The 12,635-nt window shown below is 38.4% G+C and overlaps 1 long non-coding RNA gene across 1 annotated transcript in view; it reads right to left on the bottom strand.

Annotated features, from left to right (window-relative positions):
* The window catches only part of LOC139119814 (uncharacterized), a 41,935-nt gene extending 31,247 nt beyond the window's left edge, over positions 1–10,688 (bottom strand). The window contains exon 1 of the long non-coding RNA XR_011548998.1: positions 10,409–10,688. This is a non-coding gene — a long non-coding RNA (uncharacterized lncRNA). The remainder of the gene's footprint in view (positions 1–10,408) is intronic.
* Positions 10,689–12,635: the final 1,947 nt, after the last annotated feature.

Here is a 12,635-nt window from a genome sequence, read left to right on the forward strand (position 1 = left end):
CACTATGCTCACCCTTTAGCAGGGTTCTCCCCAGAGTTCAAAAAGTACTTGATGGCTCATTAATATTCATGAGCATTAATATTCAAGAAAAACTGTAACATTTTATATGCTTATATGTTTACTTTCTCCGGGCTTGATGTACAAATAATAACAGCCACTTCCACTGGGCCTTCAAGGTATTTGTTCAGTTTTAACTGAACAATACAGAAAGTAGAAAAATCTTTAAGTAGTTATAAAGGAATGTTTTGAAGCTTCTGAAAAATAATGTACCATTTTGTCATCATTTTCCTGTGCTTGTATCATCCCTAACTACTTTAATTATCATTGCACTGTACCAGTATCCTATGTTTTTCAAATTACCTAGGTATGTTTGGACACATCAGCTGCAGAGCACAGTGTGCTTGGCTAGATTTTTTTCCATGCAACAAAACTTTCGTTCTTTCAATGTTCATTAGCTTGACTTAAAAGATTAAAGTTTCTTTCTCATCCTACATTCAGTTTCACCCTCTCCCATTAATGTGAAATACAGTTTCTTGTTCGACTCCCTTCAGCGTCTTGAAACACATGGTATCCATGGTTTGTCAATGAAGCCTGTACATATATAGACTGCATTGTTATTGTTGTTGGCAAGTCAATTTTAGTCCGGACTAAAATTCAAATGTGAACAATGATAGTATAGACACTGTCTTGACAAGCTGCTTACTACATGTATACAGGGCATTTCACCATGCTTAACCCTTTTCCTGCCGAGCGCCCCTGTCCGTTATCCTGCCAAGTCCGTAGAAAACGGCCCAATAATATGTGCCTGCAAAAGATTGGCTCTCCTGCACGTTATCCTGCCAGGCATTTTGGCAGAAACCACCCATTTTCAGGGTAATTTTCGCCCTACTTATACGTGTTGGACTTCGATAATTTCTACATGCCCGTAGACAGGGGAAGGTGTTCAAGGGTTACTGCAGAAAGAAATTGAGTTTAGCGGCTTATCATGTGAAATACAATTTTGTTCTGGTTCACATAACCACACTACATGTATGAAAAGCCTTTGCCTAAAAGCCATACTGGTTAGTACACAAAAATCAATATACTATAACATCACTGAAACAGAATTACTTAGGTTTTCGTCTACTCATTTCCACCCCAGTCACTGCATTCTAATACTTCCCAAAATCAAGTCTTCTCAAAAACTTTTACTTGTAAGGCAGTCCTGCCTATCAAAGACACATGTTATTTGTCATTGCTATGCCACACCATTCCATACCTAATATGTTATCAATAGTGAGAGACATATATATGTAAATGCCTAATGGACTATTAGTTTGAGAGAAAATTTGACCAGTTTGTTAAAGTGTATCTGATTGACAATATGATAATTGAAGTAGACAGGTAAATTTTCTTGTCATGTAATCATGAAATTTTAGAAATTGGTGGACGCATCAGCCTAATGCAGTGACCCATAAGGTTAGTTCACAGATACACTTTGACTGGTTCCATGATGCAGTGCACACTAGGGTATAAAATGCGTGCGCTACGCAAAGAACTTTTAGCAGTAGGGTATACCCAGGGTATGTTACCCATAGAACTCCATGGCAGATTACATCCTGATCTATATTTTCATCGCTGATGGATAGAATGTACACGGGGCATTATTTGGCATTGCAAATTTGTGTCATTCTTGTGTAACATTCTGTTGTACAACACAAATCAGTATGTTTTCATTGTTTCGCATGATGTAGCCACAGCAATGCATTGTGGGATAAAAGGTCTATACCGCATCTAGTCTCCCTGGCATAACACTAGTAGTGCTACATGTGTATCCAATGGAGGAATTCAATGTTCTTGTTCACTCAGGGTGGCAGTTAAATATCAGTACCATTACTCAATGTCAGACAAGCATTTGTATGTGTGTCAAAGAATGTACATGATTATTACTAAAACTTGGATAATGTGATGGATATACATGACTGATATACATTACTGGTCTAGAGACACAATTAGTATCTTTAACGTGATGAATATGACTGAGACACGAGGATAGATTTAATGTGATAGATATCAGACTGATATACATTGTACATGTACTGGTCCAGAGACACTGGGATAATTTTTATTGCCTTAATTTCACTGATACTGGACAGACTCAACATTACTGGTATCCAATGATGCATGTCACTGTCTACAGTGGCTCAGAATATGAAATACAAATGTACCAGAGATATGACCTCCGACCCTTTCTAGATGTTGGAGTATGAAGTGTTCACAGAATGCCTGTACAGCAGTTATTACAAGTAACTGTAAAGTGTAGAGTATGTGTCCAGGATATTTAAATGATCACTGTTATGCCTGCTTCAATTCGTATGAAAAATGATTTAAATATTATAAGCAACCAGGTTTTCAAATTAGCCTGTGTGATATTCAAGTCCTGAGCAACATGGCTGTTGTGCACATTGCTGTAAATACACTCACACTGTACCTGTACATATACATCACTTTAATGTTTTAAAAAATTTTGAAAATCTGTTTGTCCAGAATACTGTAATGGCCTACCATCCATAGCTTTCTGGATGGGTGTCTCAGCAATTTTTGTGTATGAAGAGAAACTGCTACATGTACATGTACATTGTGCAAGACCACAAAGTGCTAATTTACATTTTTTGTACACCTGGTTGATTAATGTGACAACTTTTCTTACATGTACAGTACATGCCTCGTCGTGTTCACTCGTCCGATTCTGGTGCCGTTGTAAATTGTATTGCAATCTAACCTAATTAACATTTGTCTTGGCCAGTGAAAGCTGTGAGGTACAAAATCAAATTGATTTCACCTGAGACCTAAATCCATCTCCCAAGATGTTGTCTCTTAATACACAGAATTTAACTTGCAACAAACCAGCTTATCAACATAAATGATGTTATTTCAATGTAGCAATTGAAATAAGTCATCAATATTGTTAGGTTTTGTATTTTCTTCTGCCCTGGCTTCAAAACAACTACATGTACATGTATTGTCTTTGTACTGATGTTAATCCATCAATTAATCATTTATATAATAATTTATTTATTTAAGAGGGTCTCTTTATATTTTAGTCATGTAAAGACTGCAGGAAAGCAATGTTCACGCACTGTTTTCATATTTTATGAATAATACAGTGTATGTATAGGGTAGACGGATACAAGGACTTCAATACAGCAATTGCTGCTGATATAATTAGTACACTTTCTGCCTCATCAAAAGACAGAACCTACTAGACCATGCCACATCGTCAGATTCAGACAGACAGCTTGAGATGAATGACGCAGAGACGACTGAGAAACACTGTGATTGCTGCAATTAGGGTTACCTTGTCGTGTCTTCACAGATCACCTATCTCCTTGACAGGGATTTTCAAGATGTTGAACAACATCAATCAGCGTAAGTCAGTTAAATGGAATATAGAACGACAGAGTATTGGTACAGAAACTGATTGGGTCTATTAACAGGAAAGCATACTCTGTTTGTGTACAGGGCATACACATTCTATAAATTGCAATGCCACAGTGTTGGTAATTGTAGAAGGGGTGAGACTCAATAAGACACACTTTTCGATATCATTTTATAAATGACTGTGTATTGTTGAAGTAATGGCGTCGACCACTGATTGTAATAGAATAGCACAGAATTATTACGTGACATAAAAATATTGTATCAGATGAAAATTTTGCCGTGTAACTCTACTGAGGAGGAAGATAATTGTCAGTTTCTGTCTATACAATTTACTTGTATCCTGAACAAAAATTTTTCTCTGTATCTGTATGTGGCCTACACTGTATGCAGGGCTCGAAATTAGCGGTAGTCCCGTGTCCACAGACTACCAACTTTTCCCTGGGGCTACCAAAATCCATGAAATGGTAGCCAACATGGACTACCATTGTACCAACGCCTGGGACATGAAATTCAGTAAGTACTTGGTGTGCCATGTCCCGTCCATCTCTTTCACAAGCTATGCAGTCAAACCTAGCTGGACACAAAAACGCCAGACTATATGACTTTGTTATGCAAATTATAAAGACAGCCCTGAGCTGGAACTTTGCAACGAAGTTTCAATATCTGAAGTGATGTTCTTGGATGACAGGCACAGTAAATGACGCCCAATGAAAATGCAATGAAAATCCTCAGACAGCGTCGAACCACAAAAAATCGTAAATCTGAAAGTTTTCTCAGAAAAAAAAAATAGCACAGCTTTTCTCAGTTGGAAAAATTTTTTTTTAGAAATTTACAATTGTAAAAAAAAAAATGTTCACAATTTCATTGTGACCCCCCTCCCAAGATCTTCAGGGTTCTCAAAAATCTTGAAGTAGGCGGAAAATTCAGAAAAGTAGGCGGTTAGCTTCTGTGTGCAACCAGAATCCCTGGGCGGCGGGGGTGGAGACAGTTCTGAGCATTTCATGCATTCTTATACAGTGTATAAAAGGCTATTCCAACATACACACAGGGGGAGGGTTTCCTGTGTGCAAGAAATTTTTAAAATTTGAAGGCATTTTGGAGTAATTTCATGCATTATTGTACTGTATGGAAAGACCATTTCAGCATGAGAGTGTTGAGGATTATTTTTACATTTGAAGACATTTCTGAGCAATTTCATGCATTCTTATATACAAGTGTATAAAAGGCTATTTCAACATACACAAAGGGGGAGAGGGTTTCAGGGACGGGTCCCCGTCCCTGTGTGTGGGCAAGAAATTTTAAATTTTGAAGACATTTTGAGTAATTTTATGCATTCTTGTACAGTATTAAAGACCATTTCAGCATACAGAATAATCATTATCATTGCCAATTACAACATGTTTTCAAGGGATAAAGTTTAAAAAAGTCAGAAAAATTAATTTGATATCACTCGGGCCTGTCAACTGCATTCAGCTGACATGGATAATAGCAAAATTTCACCAGACTATTGTGTAGAATTATGTTTAGCTCATGACTTGAACAAACATTTTGAAATACATCATAGAATGGGGCCTAGGGTTTTCACAACCCAGATAACGATCCGCTAGAATCCTGACCAGCCGGGCTGTACAAAGTGTTTTACTGATTTACATAAATAAACTTGATTGAAGATACAGTAAAATCAAAGAGTTTATTCAATTCAATGAATTATAGGAAAACAATTTTCAGTGAATTTAATTCACTGTACTAATTTCACAATAAAACGAATCCGCGAGCTGATTATTGATTTTTTGCTGATGTTGAATATAATTGAAAAAAAGAGCTAAATTTCAGTGTTCATGTTTGATAAAACCTCAAACTAACGACACTGAACGCCAGCCTGTACTAAACCGTGTGTGTACAAAGCACGGTAGTCAATTGTAACACAGTACACACAACGCGATATCGGTCGACCTGAAATTTGACACTGTGATCGACGTAGCGTTTCAAAAGTACGAAAAGTGAGACCAAGTAATATTTTGTTTATTTAGATTTGATCTAAACCTCCCAAAACCAACAGACAAAGTCAGAAAATCAAAGTTTTCGAGCGTCGACTTTCTCTTCAGCGATGCACACAACCACGGCCCCTCCACAAAACGCGATGTCGATCGACTTGAGTTGATATTGACATCGTGATCGACCATGGATAGATTGACGTGGCGTTTCGAAAGTATGAAAAATGAGACTCAGTAACTTGTGGTCGCTTTAGATTTGATCAAAAACCTACCAACCCATCAGACTAGGCCCTACTCTTACGCAGAAAACCAAGCTCTCGAGCGTCGACTTTCTCTTCGCGTTTGAGCGAAACAAAAGTCGGCTTCATTCGGAAATGGTCGGCTATTCGCGGGCATAACGTAATTGTATGTTAGTCCAATTTTCGGCTATACCCGGTGTGAACGTCAGAATAATTCGGGCTGTGATCGGGCGAGCGAGGTTGACCTCGAGAGCCAAACCGCAGGCGGCAGAAGTTGCAACTGAAAAATGACCTGAGGGCAGCGCTGCCCCAAGGGCAGCTCAGAGTGGAGGAAACATGTGCACAACATTCAATGACGTCACTGATGAACTGTATATCTGCCCTGAGGGCAGCTCAGATATGTTGCTGCCCTCAGGGCAGATTAATAGATATACAATTATGCAATGATGTGTGAGCATAGCAAATGTGTGTCTGCCCTGAGGGCAGCTCAGATATATTGCTGCCCTCGGGGCAGATTGGTAGATAGTATAGGAAATGTATGTCTGCCCTCAGGGCAGATTGATAGATATACAATTATGCAATGATGTGTGGGTATAGGAAATGTATGTCTGCCCTGAGGGCAGCTCAGATATATTGCTGCCCTCAGGGCAGATTGGTAGATATACCCTATGCAATACTTTCAGGATAGGAAATGTATGTCTGCCCTGAGGGCAGCTCAGACATATTGCTGCCCTCAGGGCAGACTATTTATATATCCTATCCTTAAAGTATTGCATAGTGTAATCTACCAAATTGGACTTAGAACAGCAATAAGTTTTGCATAGTGTATATCTACCTATCTGCCCTGAGGCAGCAATATATTAGAGCTGCCCTTAGGGCAGACATACATTTCCTATCCTTAAAGTATTACATAGTGTATATCTACCGACCTGCCCTGAGGGCAGCAATTTATTAGAGCTGCCCTAAGGGCAGACATACATTTCCTATCCTATCTGCCAATCTGCCCTGAGGGCAGCAATATCTGAGCTGCCCTCAGGGCAGACATACAGTTCCTCAGTGACGTCATTTGATGTTGTGCACATGTCTACTCTGCTCTGAAGTGCCCTAAGGGCAGCGCTGCCCTAAGGTCATTTTTCAGTTGCAACTTCTGCCGCCTGCGAGCGAAACCCAGTCACGGTGTACAGTACAACACGTTCGCTGATCGCGGTACTACAGTGATAGCAACAAGTTCACCGCGTAAATTGCTAGACTACATATAGCCACATCGGCACTTCTGAAATATTATCTGCGGCTTGCAAGACCACCAAAAAAATCTAATTATTGTTATCAAAACCAGAATTTCCGGGCCAGAGAGCGAAACAGTGCTGAAAAGTAGCCGGCCAAAATACGAAAGTAGCCGGTCAATTTGGCCGGCATCCGGCTAAAAATGAACACGCTGGATCTTATGGTCTGTCCCTTAGTTTGAGCAGGTCTGTTAATATGTAACAGTTCATAAACAATGACAGGAAATGACTCAAGGTCAGTGGAGTATTCTGTTTCAGTCATTGGCATGCCACCACTCCTGAATATTACCTCATTTGCACATTTTTTACTCTGACGTGTTCATTTGAACAACATCACATCTCAACCCCTCCATCTACCTGTACACCAAATACTGAGATTGTAGCTTAGGCGGTATGGGAGCTTTGCGTGTGACGCACAATCCGCACATACATACCCACATACATACATACAGACATGCAGACGCCACCGACTCACCATATAAGCTCTTTTTAGTATTTATATAAATACCAAATATGAGCTAAAAAAACTATCGAAAACGGGACAGCAGCGTCACCTGACTTAATATGCAGTACTATGACTTGTAAAATGCTATCAATACAGAAGTGAGTACAACGAACAGCATGTCATTACATGTCCGAAAACTGAGGTCGTCCGAAAACTGTCACACTGAGTGTAGGGTGTCTTATTTCTGTACAAGTGATGGGAAACCCATGAAAACAGCGTAAAACAGCTATACATGTATGTTCCATATTATTCTACTTGCGTTATCCGTTTACCGTACTCAGCAGTGTGGACGCCCGCGCCTCAATTCAATGCGCACACCGGTCTCTACATGGCGTCACTTAATCATGCCGCAAATACATGCAATATATCGTATGGCCCTGAAATTTGGACCACTTATTATCGATACTACAAGGAACATTTTCTGAAAGTTTCAGTTTGGCTCAAGCTCTACAAGACCCTCTAAGTTACATGTAGGTTTTTCGGCAAAAGTTGGATTCCAATACGCCATTCAAGTTGGCCTTGGCACGGAAATTGTGCCATTGAAAAAAAATTTTTCACTCTCTATTCCAATAGTTTGAAAAATCTTAATAAATGGTTTATCGTCAATCAAAATCGGTATAGTTAAAAGAAGGATAAGTTTGTTTAAGTCACAGCCTTGTTTTTGAGATTGTTCGCCGGTCTCTCTACTACACACACTTCCGCACTCAGCGAGGTAGCGAAAACGAGGCTCTCGAGCACGATAACATATGCAAATTTGGTACCCTCCCTTCAGGCTGTTTAAGACAATGTCTTGTACAACTCAAGAGATGACATCACTGGGTCTCAGCATACTGGTAAAAAGTGAAGCCATCCTAACCAAAACTTTAACAGTAAATCCATCTCTTTTAAAGTTTTTTGAACTGAAATTGTATTACTGTATATCAATGCGCTTAATATGGTAATGCATATGATAGGAAGACAGCTCATGCTCAATGATAAACTAGTTTTACCAAAGTTGCCACTTTTCCCAGTTTTCTTGAGTTTCACTGTCATGGCCAAGTACAAGTACAACAATTCTCCCGCAGAAATAATCCAACGCTTTAGCTGGGACGCTGAACTTTTGACAAAAAACGGTGCTTGCTGAATTTTGAAAACTGCTTTCTCCTTTTTTTGATAGTTAACCCTTTTCCTGCCAAGTCCATATTTCACAACCAGGTCAAGATGGTTAAAATTAATGAAACACAACGTATTCCATATGATGTATTTTAACATAATACTGTACATTTGAAGGCTGTTGAAAACATAATACTGTAAAGTTGATTTTTTTAAACAAAAGATGCTATAAGAAACCAAGCCAAGTGGGTGAAAATACGTCATGTTTTGGCTCAATCCGCTTTTTACTGACTTGGCTGATGGGAAGTGATACAGTTATTACTGTCTGGCAGGACAAGGGTTAAAGTGTATTGTAATCACTTCAACTCTCCTAAAACAAATGTATCATTAATAATATAACACAATAGCGATACTATTACCACAGGCAGATTCAAACTCAATTTGAAGGTTCTTTTCATATACAATGAAGCTACGTGTAAATGTAGTTGTCATGATATATGTCATACATTGTTATCAAAATCTCATGTACATGTACAGCAGCCTGCAACTGAGGTATGCATCTTATTTCATTTTACAATCCTGGTTGACCATGATTACCAACTTCACTCAGAGTATGAGTGAGTGAGAATTATGTAACTTTACATTTTAAGTAATGAAATTAGTTGCCCAATCATGGCTACACTATATTATTCAAAATTTCTACCCTACGGTAATTTTAGTATTAAGTTGGATTATGATTAATGTCTAACACAACATTTACACAGTACACTTGGTGTTCAGAAGCCATATTGAATCAATTATTGGATTTAAGAAGAATCCTGGCATCAAATGGCCAAACAAATCATTTCGAAAATTGAGCAAAAAACATGTCTGTAAAAACAGTTATTCAAACGTTAGATCTACTATGATGGAAAGGCATACCTGCACAACTACAGAAGATTATCCCAAGAGACGTTACAGTTTGAACTAAACAAATAATTTTAACCTCTATTTAAAGTAATGTCCACATTGCTAAGTTCATACTCCAAATAATTTTACTTTTGCATGTTATATATCGACAGTGCCGTAGAATCTGACGTACAGAAACTCTGCAACTGGAACACTTCGTGAACTGGAAATGACAAGACACAAAATACTAAAAAGGCCGTTTTGAATGAGCACATATTTTGACCTTACACATCAAACATGGAAGACAGACACAATCGTTGGCCTCCTATTCGATCTTAAATGTACTACGACAAATTCACATTAATTTTTCTGAACGATCTTCGTCCAACTTAGTGACCACAAAGAAACGATGTCGGGAGACAGGCACTCCAGTCTCCAGTTCAGAAAGGGAGAGGACTCGACACTGTCCTGAATCACCACGTTGAATGATAAACAGCACATCACATTGCACAAAGCAGGATATAAATTTACAATGAGGTTTACTCTCACGTTTAAATTCAAAGTTATTTTTGGTCTGGTGAAAATCAACCTTCATCTCATATGTAATTGAACAGCCTGCCGCCGATGTCAAATATTTTTAGTTTTTTTATAGGTGGGGTTACGAAATAAGATACAATGGACGCCATCTTGGATGCGAACAAACTAGACTCGCACACACTCAACAAAATATTTCTTCATAGACAAAGCGTGCTCGTGGATTTGAGTTATGGTAAATGTGAAGACATCAAATGCATGTACGACACTATAGGAGTCGCACTGACGGGAAAATCCGCCAAAAATGTGCGAAAAACGTTGCAGTATTCGTTGCTATTGTACACTATCCCGGCGATCTGACGTTGTGTGACGAGCACAAGTTTTGTAGTATTGTACGGTTTCGGTCGAAACAGTGCTCAAAACAAAACTACGACGGAGCAAGTACCAGCTTACCTGCTATGAAATATCCTTGTTTACCTAGAAATACCAAAAGTGAGTACTTTCACCGTAGAGAGTCTGCAATTACTAAGACAGCGATGATACCAGACCGTCCTGACTCGCCGATCTGCCCGCAGTTCAGTCAGTGTATGCGGAGTGTAAGGGTATGAGCAATCGTTTGATTTGCATATATCATTGCGATGTTAACGTTGGAGGCGCTAATCAGGCCCAAGCGACCACTTTCTATTGTCACTTTCCACGTGAAAGCAAAAACACTGAAAATTTATGTCACATGGAATACTAATTTGTTACACTGAGGCCCTAAAGCTGCAGAAATGTCAATTTTTTAAAGTATAAAGATAAGAAATACAAATGTAATCATTTGTATGCACAGAATGCAAGTTACACAGCTGATGCAGACTTTGAAATCAATGAACATTATACATATTAAACTGTAGGGCATCTAATGGAATATAATATACATTTAATGTAGATATAAGTTAACCAAACTGACAAAAAAGAGACCTGATTAAGGTCTCAGGAAGTGCATGATACACACTACTCTACCTGTAGACATTAATATGACATTCATGTTTCTGTTTGGGAAACAAATTGAAAATTATGAAAGAAAATGATACCAAAGTGTGCCATATTGAGTCTCACCCCTTCCTTCATCATCTCTGCAAAAAATATTAATTTTGATAATGGAAAGGAGAGAAAGCTGGAAAGGTGATATGGAAATTTCATTACAATAAGAAACAATTTTAACAACTTCTGAACTTATTTGGTTTTTTCGCAAACAACTGTCTTGCAAGTAAAATCTGTTTATTTATTATGGGCAAACATGACAAGATAATAAAATCTATGTGATGTTTATTTTTCTTTCTTTACTTTTGGATGCAATAAAAAATAACCAAAAAAAACTTTGAATGTCAATTACAGCTAATCCCGGAAAAGTATAATAAATAACTTTCAGAAGGCCAAAATTAAAAAAAAATTTGTGTTTCCTGTAACACGCTTCCGTAAATTAGTGTTTGTAGGTTGTAAGAAACTTGTAACAGCCAATTGGTGCATCTCTCTCTTATTAGCTAGATTGTCGAATTTCTTACATCACATGTAATGGCTACAGACAGCTTCAATGACCTAAAAGACTAGTGTATGGACATGAGCAATAAATAGACATGAAAGTGTTATTGTGCAGCCAGTATGAAAATCTTATTTTTAAATGCTAAGTTTGCAAATTGGAAGTAAATACGCAGCCATATATTCACTAACAGTTATATTATAGCTTTGTCAATACCAGTGAATTTTGTGACGTCATATCCATACATTATTACTGATAATGTATTCCATTATTCAGCATTGCGGCCCCACAGCGAGCAAATCTTTTTTTTGGAAACGAAAAAAGGACTGCGCATTTAAAAGGAGGGAAAATATCGGATAAACCATGTAATACACAAAACTATAAATCTTGATGATCGTGCACAATATTGATAATAATGTCTTACTGTACGATTTATCACATTTTTGAGTCCTCGCGCACGCATTTGTCGTCTGTCTGGCTGGCGCTCAGCGTACGCTGGTTGTATCCTACGTTTGTTTACAACATGGTTCGCTTCGTTGCCGTATAGGTGAAACAGAACTCAGTACGTTTGCAAACTCCTAGACGATACTGGGTTTGACACATGGCATATTATGCATGTCAGTGGCCATGTAAACGATGCAAGCGTGAAAGGCTACTCGAACCAGCCGTAAACGAGCCAACAACGGCAGCTTGCTGTCATCATGGATGTAAAAAACCGGAGGTGTCTACTGACATACTACGGAGCCATTCAAAGTCTCGGTCCAAGGTCAGCTACTACCAACAATCATGACGACCGTGGACTCTCCGTTGATCTAACATCTCGGCCACCTAATTCTGATGCATTGACTGTAATCGGAGACAACTTTCATTCATCGTTTTTTCTCCATGTCTGTGATTTACCTTGCCTTGTTCTCGATATCGCGACGGTACCGAAACCCTCCAGTATATGTTTGTCAACTGTACCTTTCAAGCACCCGTTTACGTCAAGTTCTGTCGTTCGCCGAAATAAAATAGCTCTTCTCAAGAAGCCATCGAAAATTAAATTTATAGACACAATTATTATTGAAATATAAACATTTGAATAACAATGTTGAACTCTGTTGATATCGTTAGCAATGAATGCTGTACTACTAGCGACATAATAATGATCGTATTGAT

The sequence above is a fragment of the Ptychodera flava genome, chromosome 20 (assembly GCF_041260155.1).
Source record: "Ptychodera flava strain L36383 chromosome 20, AS_Pfla_20210202, whole genome shotgun sequence".
NCBI classification, from domain to species: Eukaryota; Metazoa; Hemichordata; class Enteropneusta; family Ptychoderidae; genus Ptychodera; species Ptychodera flava.